The 13,045-nt window shown below is 43.7% G+C and overlaps 1 long non-coding RNA gene across 1 annotated transcript in view; it reads right to left on the bottom strand.

Annotated features, from left to right (window-relative positions):
* Positions 1-408: 408 nt before the first annotated feature.
* The window catches only part of LOC122432456, a 172,264-nt gene continuing 159,627 nt past the window's right edge, over positions 409-13,045 (bottom strand). The window contains exon 3 of the long non-coding RNA XR_006266832.1: positions 409-501. This is a non-coding gene — a long non-coding RNA (uncharacterized LOC122432456). The remainder of the gene's footprint in view (positions 502-13,045) is intronic.

The raw sequence follows: 13,045 nt of genomic DNA on the forward strand, positions 1-13,045 counted from the left end.
TTAAATTATGTTGCAGGACAATGGATTTTAAATTTTATTTGCAGATTTGTATTTGCTTTCAAGTACTAGAATCTTATCAACTCAACTTTATGAATGTGAAAGGCCTACTCCAATTAGCAAAAACACGTTACTACATATACTTGGGTGCTCTTTTAAAAATCTTTAACCATACTTTAAAGATTTTTAAATGAGCACCCAAGTATATGTAGTAACTACAACCAGAATAACAATGAGCTGTCTTCTAGAAGGCCAGAGGGAAACCTATTTTTAATGACTAGGAGAGAAAGATTTGCAATTAGCATATTCATTACTTGTATGTAAATTGATGATTCCAACAGCTGCTTAAGGGTGTTAAAAAACAATTTGTTCTATTAAGCAGTTTAAACATTCTCCTTAAAAATTGTGTTTACCTGTTTAATTTGCTGAACAATGTCTTTCTTCCTTCAGAGCACTGGGTTGGGGAGAAAGATTCCGGTCTCCCATTTTCCCACTGGTGAGATCCTTGAACAAACAGGGAGACAGAGGCCACAGTTCAACTTTAATATTTGGGTTACTTTCTATGTTCTTTTGTTAAGGGTTGCAGCATTCTTTGGTTTGGGCAAGGAGATATTTGGCAGCAACAAAGGTTTTCTAGACAGAACCAGAACATTTCTAGTCCTGAATCCTCTAGTGAGCTCAGAGGAAAACAGTGGAGACTTCAAGAGAAAGGATTTTTTTTCTTCAAGGACTTTTGGTGAACAGTCAGCTGTGGCCTCCACCCACACCCTGATGATCTGCATTCCCAGATGGCTCAGTGAGTAAAGAATCTGCCTGCAATGCAGGAGACCCAGGTTCTATCCCCAGGTCGGGAAGATCCCCTGGGGGTGCGCATGGCAACCCACCCCAGTATTCTTGCCTGGAGAATCCCATGGACAGAGGAGCCTGCCAGGCTACAGTCCATGGCGTCGCGGAGTCAGACCCGACTGAAGCGACTTAGCACACACACACATGCAGATGGATGTGTGGGACTCAGAAGGGGTGGAGGGCTGTCCCTGCTGGAGGATTCCAATCATGAGAGCCTTTCATTTCATTCCTAAGGAGACATAAGACTCTTGAAGAGAAAGCCACTCGTGGGCCCCTAGGATTTGCTCTGGGATCACTCATCATCTCTCCGTTCCTCTCCCTGCCGGAAACCATGGCAAACCATCCCTTGCCAATTTCTGTCAGTCTGGAAGATGAATCAGTATTAGGTCATGACAGGATTTAAATCCTTTAACCTCCACCCACGCTTCTGCCCTTCCCTCTGCTTGTCCAGTGATCTAGACCAAAGCAGCCGGAGCACCGTGTTAAAGCAGACTCTGGGACTTCTCTGGTGGTAGAGTGGCTAAGACTCCAAGCTCCCAGTACAGGGTCCCAGGTGTGATCCCTGGTCAGGGAACTAGATCCCACATGCAGTAACTAAGCGTTTGCATCCCCCAACAATGACAGGGCAGAGCTAAATAAATAAACAGCAGATTCTGAATCAAGAGGGCAGGGTGGGGCCTGGGATTCTGCATTTCTAACAAGTTCCCAAGCAAGGCTGCTGGTGGATCTGAACTCCGCGGGGCAGCAGTGAGCAGTGGCGTGAAGCGAGATCTTAATTCCCTGCCCAGGAACTCAACCTGGAGAATCCCGAGGACGGCAGAGCCCGGTGGGCTGCAGTCTATGGGGTCGCACAAAGTCGGACACGACTGAAGCGACTTAGCAGCAGCAGCAGCAGCAGCCTGGATGGGAACCAGGAATCCTGGACACCAGACCAGCAAGGAAGGGCTAGAGGCTAGGAAGTTATTTTCCCCTGGATCTTTGTCCCCAGTGGAAAAAAATCCCTTTTATCACAGAGGCAGGAACTGTAAATGCAGGTACAAAGTTTGTTATCAGAGACACAGAACAAGAGGGAGAGCACACAGAGAAAGGATCCGCTTGGCTGAGACAGAAGCGAGGCAGAGACGCACACCCGGAGAGGGAGGGTGTGAGCACCCCCCTAGTGAGGAGGAGTGGAGCGCGGTAATGAGGCGGTTAAGTCATTTATATAGGGCAGTTCTTCTGGGCCTTTGTCTTCCTTCAGGCCAACTATCTGGTTTCTTTTTTCACACCTGACCTACACTGGGACACTCCCCTCGGTGCACACGTACCCCTGAGCCAAGATGGATCTCGAAACGAAGGCTTCTGGGAGGAGCAAGACTCATTATGGCCTGGCAGTTATCCCTTGATTTTGACCCACAAGGAGACTTTCTGTGCATGGCGGTGTCTCCCTTGTCCCAAAAGAGGTGGGAGCGGAGATCCCTTAATCATTTACTCAAACAGGCTTTTGCCCATCTTTGTCCTTGCCATGACTCTTAACCTTAACAATTGCCACGACTATTACCTTAAGCGTTTACCAGAGAAACACTGGCTATTTACCCTGTTTCTGTTGTTACTAACATTTCGGAGGGCAAACAGACCGACTGTAAATGCCTTAACTGGAGCCCACCTAGCTCTTGTCTCAAGTAATCCTAACAGCTGGAAGTATCCAACCTGAAGCCCACTTCTTCATGCCCCAAGAAATGCAATCAGGAGGCCAGTTGTAAACGTTTAAACTGGAGCTCTCTCTCTTATATCAGATGAGTCACATTTGAGTAGCAAAGGCCTAGAACTGAGTCACAAGCATCTGGTTTTACCCCTGGGTAAAATATAATAATAATAATGTGCTGTGCTGAGTCGCTCAGTTGTGTCCGACTCTATGTGACTCTATGGACTGTAGCCTGCCAGGCTCCTCTGTCCATGGAATTCTCCAGGCAAGAATACTGGAGTGGGTTGCCATGCCCTCCTCCAGGGGATCTTCCCAACGCAGGGATGGAACTCAGGTCTCTCGCATTGCAGGTGGATTCTTTACCGTCTGAGCCACTGGGGAAGCTCATGAATACTGAAATGGGTAGCCTATCCCTTCTCAGGGGATCTTTCCGACCCAAGAATTGAACTGGGGTCTCCTGCATTGCAGGCAGATTCTTTACCGTCTGAGCCACCAGGGAAGCCAAAGAATACTGGAGTGGGTAGCCTATAATAGTAGCTGTAAAAATAGCAGCTAACATATATATTACATGCATATCTATTACTTGTTTTATTTTCTCCATGAATGTGCAGATTGATGTAAAGAGAGATTAATAATATGTTCAACACCACACAGCTAAGGACAGAGTCAGGGTATGAACTCAAACAGTCCTGCCCCAGACCTGCTATACCTTAAGGTCCAGCCCCGCTACAGTGAGGTCCACGCCCAGTGTCTAATCCCACCACCCTGGAGGTTTCATCCTGTATTTGTTTCATCTCAAATGTGAGAACTTCTCATTTCTCTTTCAGCCTTTGGGCTTCAACTTTCCTACAGAATTTCTGATTCCTTTGTACTTAGGGCCCCAGCATCTCCTAGATCTCTGGTAAAACATATCTCTCTGGGCATCCAGACCCACTGCACCAAATACTCCAAAGAGATGAGAAAATAAGCAGGGAGGAAAGAGTTCAGGCCGACTTCAGCTTACACGGAGACATTTGATAAAGTTTTTACCATGTTTGAACCTGTACTTCTCAGCAGCACCAATCAGAGGCTCGCATTGCAGAAGTGCAATCAACAACCTTGCTGTTTCTGCCCAGAGCCTTATTCGCTCACTCAGCACACAAAGTCTGAGATTTAGATTCCAACATTATCCTGCTGCTGGCAGTTTTTTAGTGGCTTTGACAGTGGTGATGGCTCAAGAGAAGACATTAGCGGGATGACAGTGACACCTATTCTGTGCTAATAAAGAAAGAGCCACCATGACACCCAGGTCAACAGTCTGACTTAGAAGAGAGACAACACGATACAAGCAGATAGCTCTGGCTGACAGTCACTGAGGCTTGGGAAATGCACATCCCCCATATTCATAGCTATGGTTAGACTGAGGGGGCCAACACCCGTGGTCTAGATGCTGATTCTACAATGTAGACTGAGATTATAACAGAAGCAGGGTCACCTTGAGAGACTGTATAATTAAAATTCAGAAAACAGAGTGAAGGAGTCATAGTCTTCCTTCATAAGATACTTTACAATCATGAGTCTTCCCTTGATGGTAAGGGAAAATACCTGGGGAAAGATGCCCCAAGTACTGGCATGTTTACATTAGAGGTCACAAGAATCCTTTCTCTGGAAGACAGAAGGCATCTCTCATTTTAGTATAAAAATAGTCAGCAAAAATATTCCCTGCATAATCTTCCCACAGGGCCCTTTTTCCGTTGTCATGATCCTAATGGACTGTTTGCTGTTCTCCACCTGTGTTTGGCATCTTCAACCTATCAGCACATTATTCTCCATGCTGGGGGAAATAACATTTGCAAACCTGAACTAGACCATACTTTTCCACTGCTGTTCAGAAAATGATGTTGTATCACACACCCAAAGACTCAGAGCTCAGTTAGAATTTTCTATTACCCCTGAAATATTCCAAAGACTCAAAGTGTCATTTTTTTTTTTAAGAATCGCAAGTCTAATACTGTGTTTTTTATAATATCCTGAGTATTCAGAAAATGAACTGAAGGGCTTTAAACATCTCACACTATCTTCAACTGTCTCAGAAAGAAGAAAGAGTGAGAGACAGGGGTGGGGGGGTGGCGGGGGTAAGAGTGTGAATCGAATCACCAGAGCTATTTCTTAGACAATACTGCTGATATGGGACAATCTTTCCAACATATGTGCAATTTATTCCTTCACTCAGTATTTCCTGAGGGCATTCTACCTGCAAGACACTGAATGAGATGCTAAGGATACTGGAATGAACAAGACAGATACGATCCTTGCCCTCAGGAAACATACAGAATAATGACCATGCGATCTATCTTCAATGCACTATGAAATCAACTACTTTTCTTATTTATTTTTCATTGAAGAATAATTGCTTTACAGAATTTTGCGGTTTTATGTCAAACCTCCACATGAACCAGCCACAGGTGTACATATGCCCCCTCCCTTTGGAGCCTCCCCCCATCTCCCCCCCGCCCCACCAGGTTGATGCAGGCCCCTGTTTGTGTTTCCTGAGCCGCACAGCAAATTCCCGCTGGCTCTCTGTTTTACATACAGTCACGTGAGTTTCCATGTTACACTTTCCATACATCTCACCCTCTCCTCCCCTCTCCCCATGTCCTTAAGTCTATTCTTTATGTCTGTTTCTCCACTGTTGCCCTGTAAATAAATTCTTCAGTACCATTTTTCTAGATTCCGTATATATGTGTTAGAATACAATGTTTACCTTTCTCTTTCTGACTTACTTCACTCTGTATAATAGGTTCTAGGTTCATCCACCTCATTAGAACTGACTCAAATGTGTTCCTTTTTATGGCTGAGTAATATTCCATTGTGTGTATGTACCACAGCTTCTTTATCCATTCATCTGTCGATGGACATCCAGGTGCTTCCATGTTCTAGCTATTGTAAACAGTGCTGCAATGAACAATGGGATACATTCATCTCTTTCAATTTTGGTTTCCTCAGGGTACATGCCTAGGAGTGGGATTGCTGGATCATATGGTGGTTTTATTCCTAGTTTTTTAAAGAATCTCCATACCGTCTTCCATAGTGGTTGTATCAATTTACATTCCCACCAATGTGCAAGAGCGTTCCCTTTTCTCCACACCCTCTCCAGCATTTATTGTTTGCAGACTTGATGATGGCCATTCTGACTCGTGCGAGGTGATATCTCATTGTGGTTTTGATTTGCATTTCTCTAATAAATGAGCAATGTTGAGCATCTTTTCATGTGTTTGTTAGCCATCTGTATGTCTTCTTTGGAGAAACATCTGTTTAGGTCTTTTCCCCACTTTTTGATTGGGTTGTTTGTTTTTCTGGCATTGAGTTGTATGAGCTGCTTGTATATTTTGGAAATTTGTCCTTTGTCAGTTGTTTCACTTGCTATTATTTTCTCCCATTCTGAGGGTTGTCTTTTCACCTTGCTTATAGTTTCCTTTGCTGTGTAAAAACTTTTCAGTTTAATCAGGTCCCACTTGTTTACTTTTGTTTTTACTTCCATTAATCTAGAAGGTGGGTCATAGAGGATGTTGCTTTGATTTCTGTCATCACTTGTGTTTTGCCTATGATTTCCTCTAAGAGTTTTATAGTTTCTCGTCTTACATTTAGGTCTTTAATCCACTCTGAGTTTATCTTTGTGTATGGCATTAGGAAGTGTTCTAATTTCATTCTTTTACATGTAGCCATCCAGTTTTCCCAGACCATTTATTGAAGAGGCTGTCTTTGCCTCATTGTATATTCTTGCCTCCTTTGTCAAAAATAAGGGACTCATAGGTGCATGGGTTTATTTCTGGGTTTTCTATCTTGTTCCATTAGTCTGTATTTCTGTTTTTGTGCCAGTACCATACTGTCTTGATGACTGTAGCCTTGTAGTATAATCTTTATTCTGCTCTTCTGAAGTTATTTCCACCATTTTATTTTCCAGCTCACTGATTCATTCTTCTGCTTCAGATATTCTGCTATTGATTCCTTCTAGAGTATTTTTAACCTCAGTAATTGTTTTATGTTTATTCTTTAATTCTTCTAGGTCTTTTTTAATTGATTCTTGCATTTTATCCATTTTGTTTTCAAGGTTTTTGATCATCTTTACTATCATTATTCTGAATTATTTTTTGGGTAGTTTACCTATTTCCTCTTCGTTTACTTGGACTTATGTGTTTCTAGTTTTTTCCTTTATTTGTGCAGTATTTCTCTGCCTTTTCATTATTTTTTTTTAATTTATTGTGCTTGGGGTCTCCTTTTCCCAGGCTTCAAGGAAAGTTGAATTCTTTCCTTGAAGAAGGTTGAATTCTTTCTTCCTTTTGGTTTCTGCCCTCATAATGTTGGTCCAGTGGTTTGTGTAAGCTTCCTATAGGGTGAGAGTTGTGCTGAGTTTTTGTTTGTTTGTTTGTTTTTCCTCTGATGGGCAAGGCTGAGTGAGGTGGTAATCCTGTCTGCTGATGGTTTGGTTTGTATTTTTATTTTGTTTGTCGTTTAGATGAGGTGTGCTGCACAGAGTGCTACTGGTGGTTGGGTGATGCCGGGTCTTGTGTTCCAGCGGTTTCCTTTATGTGAGTTCCTGCAATGGCGCCCCACTCCAGTACTCTCGCCTGGAAAATCCCATGGACGGAGGAGCCTGGTAGGCTGCAGTCCATGGGGTCACAAAGAGTCGGGCACGACTGAGCAACTTCACTTTCACTTTTCACTCTCATGCATTGGAGAAGGAAATGGCAACCCACTCCAGTGTTCTTGCTTGGAGAATCCCAGGGACGGGGGAGCCTGGTGGGCTGCCGTCTATGGGGTCACACAGAGTCAGACATGACTGAAGTGACTTAGCAGCAGCAGCAGCATGGTTAGTTCACTGGTAGTCTAGGGTCTTGGAGTCAGTGCTCCCACTCGAAAGGCTCAGGGCTTGATCTCTTTCTTCCTGCATGCAAGGACTCAAGAACCTGCTGGAGTCATCACCATAGCTGTTCTGCTGGCTGCTCTGTTAGCTGCAAGCCCTGTTTCAGCTCAGAAATGCTTTAGTTATATGTGCAATGGATCTTCTCATAAGAAAGCAGCTGCTCTGGACTTTCCTTTGACATATGTCTGGCCCAGTATTAGATGCTCCAGATACAGGACTGAACGAGAGAGAATGACAGAGGAGTGAACAAATACTTCACCCTCCAGAAGTTTGTCTCCACTTGAATGTATATTAGGCAGTGTATATAATTTCCTTGCCTCAGTTCTCTCATCTGTGGAGGGATAAGAGACAGGCACTGTGGCCCATTCACTGTGCTCCGACGAAAGTGCTCTGCCTCCTCTTCCTCGTGAGGGCCTCACGTGGAGACGTGTGCCTGAAATCAACTATTTTTTAATGCTACTTTAATCTTCCTAGGCTTTTTATTTTCTATCATTCTTTTCTTTTACGAAGGACCTCTTCTATAAATCCTTACAAGAGTAGAAAACACTAAATATTACATTTGCAGTAAGGTATAATTATTAAAAACTATCCCATCTTGGGCAATTAGTGGGGAAAGGGTCTGGGAGCACTTGAGGTTGGTGTGGCAGAGTTAGAATAGCAAGTTGAACATAGAAGATGGGCCAATATGAGGTACTTAAAAGCACTTAACAACAGCAACAATAATAAAGGCTATTTTAGCACTTTACACACAGTATCTACCTTTAACTTCCATGACAACTCCTTGTGAAAGTATAGTTGTTAAAGTCACTTTCAAGTGCTACAAAATGATGCTCCAAGAGGGTAAATAATTTGCCCAAGATAGTAAAACAACAGCCACTGCTGAGCCCAAACCCAAGCGCTCTAGTCCAAAGACAAATGATCAAATACCATGATATGCTGACCTCTCAAATTTTGGCATATGTGACAGAAAAGGAGAATATGGGACAAAGTCATCTATAATCAATAAAAAGAAGATGCCAAGTTGAGGTGTGGTTGAGAATAAAACATCAGATACTTAAGTTAATCCAAAATTGTAAAGATGGAGGATGGAGAAAGAGGTGAGGTGAACAGCAAACCAGGGGTCCAGGCACATGCTCTTGAGTGAACATCCTCTGATGGGGTCCCTGCAGAAGATGGATGGTGTCAACCTGAGCGTGAATCTCAAGTCATCGCCAGGGCTGAGCATTCCTGCCCCGTGTCTGAAAGATCCTTTCTCACCACTGCTGTTTCACCTTGAGATACTGCCACTGAGCAAAGTCTGTCAGCACTGAAGCAGCCATCACTTCCTCTAGAGAAGTGCCGCTTACCAAATGCAGTGGGCACCAATGAACTTTTCTATTATGGTGAGAGTTGAGGAGGTGCCCTGACAAATTCGACCACTGTCCTTTCCATCTCTACCAATGATAAGTCTGTGATAATAACTTGGGGGACAAAATTCCTCACCCTTAAATATCATAGCATTTGCAGGCCTTGAGGACTTTCTCTGGTGCTTTGGATACTGCACTTCTCCAAGGAACATGGAAGAGAAACATAACCCTGAATCAGGCAGGAAACTTTCTCTAGCAATTTTTAATTTTTTTACTATTATTTTTTAATGGAAATGCAGTTGATTTACAATATTGTGTTAATTACTGCTGTACAGAAAAGTGATTCAGTTATACATATTTTATACACACACACACACATATATATATACATAATTTTTTAAAATATTCTTTTCCATTATGGATTATCATAGGATATTGGATATCATTCTCTGCTACACAGTAGCATCTTGTTTATCCATCCTGTATATAAAAGCTTACATCTGCTAACCCCAACCTCATATTCTATCCTTCCCCCAAAAACCCTCTCACTTAATTTTTTGTTGAGCAAATTCTGTAAATAACTGTTTGAGATCTCAGCTAAGCCTTAAATAAAGTGTGGAAAGGGTGACAAATAGCGAAATTTGCTGAGAAATTCAAGAAACTTTATAAGGCGTCAACATGCTATCTTTCTATAAGGATGCCTTGCATAGAAAAATCGCATTATTCCAGAAAACATTATCTTAGGCATATTAAATGCCACATATCCAGAAATAGACCACACAAAAATATTAACAGTTAACAAGGTTTTCTGATTATAAATTTAGCCATCCCAGACCTCTCTGATTCCAAACCCCTCACTTTTAGCTTTTTTATTAGACTGAAGAATCTAACCTGGCAAAGCGAGAACTTTAGACTGTATTCTATTGAGATGGGTGAGTGAGCAGAGTATTTTAAAGGAAAGAGGGAAATGACTGAGCTGATTTTATGTAATAGAGTAGTTTGAAACTGGGGGAAGGTTATTAGAGAGGAGAAGTGACTGGAGAAAGGATTTGGAGTTAACGGAAAGAGGCATTGTCCACTTTTAGTCTAGATTTTCCCACCAGCTTGAACTTGGCTCAAGTCCTTTCCTACGCAGCCTCCTGAAAGCTCTTTTTATGAGTTTCAGCCAGCTTCTGACTGGCCTCAGGAAGCTATCAAAGCTCCCCTAGGCACTAACGTACCATCTTTCCTTCGTGTGTCTTGCCTCAGGGCAAAGGGTGTTCCAGTCCCTACTGCTCTGTAACAAACTGCCCTGCATTTTCACTCCTCAGGCTATGCTCCTCTGCTCCTGGGAGTGTCGACTGGGGTCACTCAGTGGCACTCAGAGGGTAGCTACGCTGGTCTGGAGAACCCGAGATGGTTTCAGATATACACCCGTGTGCCTTGGCAGGCGCAGCCAGTGGTCTGGGCTTGGCTAGAACTGTTGACAGGAGCGTCCTACACAGCTTCTGAACACGGTGACTCGAGGTAGTCAGGACTTGAACCTCAGCAGCTGATTTTGTCTCAAGATGATGCTGAAAACTCAGCCAAATCAAATCTTGGAGATAGACTTTTGGGAAAAGTAGAAAAGAACAGCTTTATTGCTTTGTCAGGCAGAGGGGGACACAGTGGGCTTGTGCCTCAAAAACTGTCTCGACCCAGTAGGGTTTGGTGAGGAGTTCTCCGGCAGTGGTTCAAGGGTGGGCTGCTGACAAGATCAGGCTGTGTGCAGAGCCAGCAGTCCTTTACTCTGGTCTCAGGGGTCTTCTCATTGGGGGTTTTGTCCTGCAGAAGAGCTCAGAGGGATTGTTGAGTGTCTCCCTTCAGGCGGGAACCAGGACTGTCTCCCAAGGCTGCACTATTGTTTCCTGGCTGCTCTTCCCTTGTCTCTGCATCGCCACCCTTCTCTGATCTGCAATTGTTTGAAAGCCTTCTGTGCCCTCAAGTCCCACATGGTCCTGCATGGTTTCAAAGAGAACCAAGCAGAAGCAGCATGGTTTGGGGGCCTGTTCTGATCTAGCCTTGGAAGCCCCTCAGGGCCACTTCTGCCCTACTCCACTGGTGACATCAGAGTCCTAGGCCAGATTCTAGAGGACAGGAACTGGGCTCCCCCTCTAAGTGAGAAAGCTGCAAGGTCACACTGCTGATGAGCTCCTGAGGTGAACTTTGGACATCTTTGGACAATACCCTCTGCCACAAGAGCACAGAGTTGAAGTCAGGTAGGACTGAGTTCAAATTTTCCTTCCTAATTGTGCAACTCCTGGAAAGTTACATAATCACACAGAGCTTATTTCCTGTTCTATGAAATAAGATTAAGAAAAAAAAACTTGCTACCTTTCATGGTCTGTTGATAAAACTAAATAAGAAGATACACACAAAGCAGTCCAACTGTAGTCAATACTCAGACGTGCATATTTTTCTCTCACCCCCCCCCCCCCAGAACCCGGGAGAGTGAAACTGAGCAGGATCCTGTGGGGTTCTTGGGCATGGAAGCCTTTCTGTCCCCCATTTCTCATTTGTAAGGAATAGACGGCAGCCTCCTTTACATTCCCTGAGTCCCAAAGGGCAGGTTCAAACATTTGTTGATCAGGGAAGGGGGAGAGACAGAGGCTAGGGAAGAGCAGCCAGGAAACAATCGTGCAGCCTTGGGGCAGGGTCCTGGTTCCCCCTCTAGGGATGTACATATCTTTGAGTTCTTCTGCAGAACTGAAAACCCCAACAAGTGGAAGGTGTCAGCACTCTGTTCCAGACAAGGTCATAGAATGATGACCAGAGAAGTTCATCGGGAGGCCACCTGAGGCCAAATTAAAGGCCCTGCACACACTCTGAACCTCAACAGCAACTCCACCCTTGAACTATTGCTATAAAACCACTCACCAAATCCTCCTGGGTTGGAACACATAGTTTTTGAGGTACAGGCCCACTATGTCCCCTTTTGCCTGGCAAAGCAATAAAACTATTCTTCTCTACTTCACCCAAAACTGTGACCAAGATCCAATTCAGCACTGGCTCACAGAGGCTGAGTTTTTAGCATCAGTACAAGCCACAATGATCCTTACAAGACAGAGTCTCCACTGCTTTCTCACATCTACAGCTGCCTGAGAGCTGACTCATTTCTACCCCCTTCTCTCTTTGATCTCACCCTGTTTTCTCCACATCTTTTCAGTACCTCATCACCCAAGATGCTGACAGATGGATTATTCACTACGAATAAGCCAAAGCAAACACATCCGTTTTCTGAGACTACCGCCAGTGTTCTTGGGCAGACAGAAAAAGTAGTATTCAAGAGTTATGCAGAACGAAGGATCTGTTTATCACTCGACAGAGCAAAATTTCAGACCAGTTCCTAACCCTTCACAAATTCTAAATAGATAAGTACATATTCGTGCACATAATGATATTTGCTTTCCAGTATGCAGCAAAAGGACAAATTCCACTTTTCATACTGAATGTAATTATACTATAAGTGTTTATGTAAAATTTCAAATCCAGCCTTAAAAAGCACTGACAGCAAATAAGAGCAGGTTTATAAATCTTCTATAACAGCACCATGCTCATTCATGTCTACTGTATATTGACTAAGGGGTTCTTTTATCCTTTTGTCATCCTTCCTTCGTTCCTTTCATTCTTCTTGCCTGTGACAATATGCCTCATTACCAGTGATATATTTATATTCAGTCATTGTTTGGAACACATAAAATTGTGATGACATACAAAATATAGGCCAGTGCAACATGGGAAAATCCCAGATTAGCTGAGGACATGAAGCAGCAAACAGTGCTGGGAGCAGGTCTCCTGTGGCCTGGCCCCCTAACTGTCCTGCCAGGAGGTGAACCTGAGTGAAGTGGTGGAGATCAGCAGAGCTCTTTTCTTGCTGTTACTTATGTTGTTGCTCAATTGTTAAGTCATGCCCGACTTTCTGCAACCCCGTGGATTGCAGCACACCAGGCTCCTCTGTCATCCACTTATCTCTCAAGGTTTGCTCAAATTCACGTCCACTGAGACAGTAATACTATCTAACCATCTCATCTTCTGCTGTCCGCTTCTCCTTTTACCTTAAATCTTTCCCAGCATCAAGACCTTTCCCAGTGAGTTGGCTCTTCACATTAGGTGAACAAAGTATTGGGGCTTCAGCATCAGTCCTTCCAATGAATATTCAGGGCTGATTCCCTTTAGGATTTACTGGTTTGATTTCCTTGCAATCCAAAAGAATCTCAGGAGTCATCTCCAGTACCACAATTCAAAAGCATC

The sequence above is a fragment of the Cervus canadensis genome, chromosome 31 (assembly GCF_019320065.1).
Source record: "Cervus canadensis isolate Bull #8, Minnesota chromosome 31, ASM1932006v1, whole genome shotgun sequence".
NCBI classification, from domain to species: Eukaryota; Metazoa; Chordata; class Mammalia; order Artiodactyla; family Cervidae; genus Cervus; species Cervus canadensis.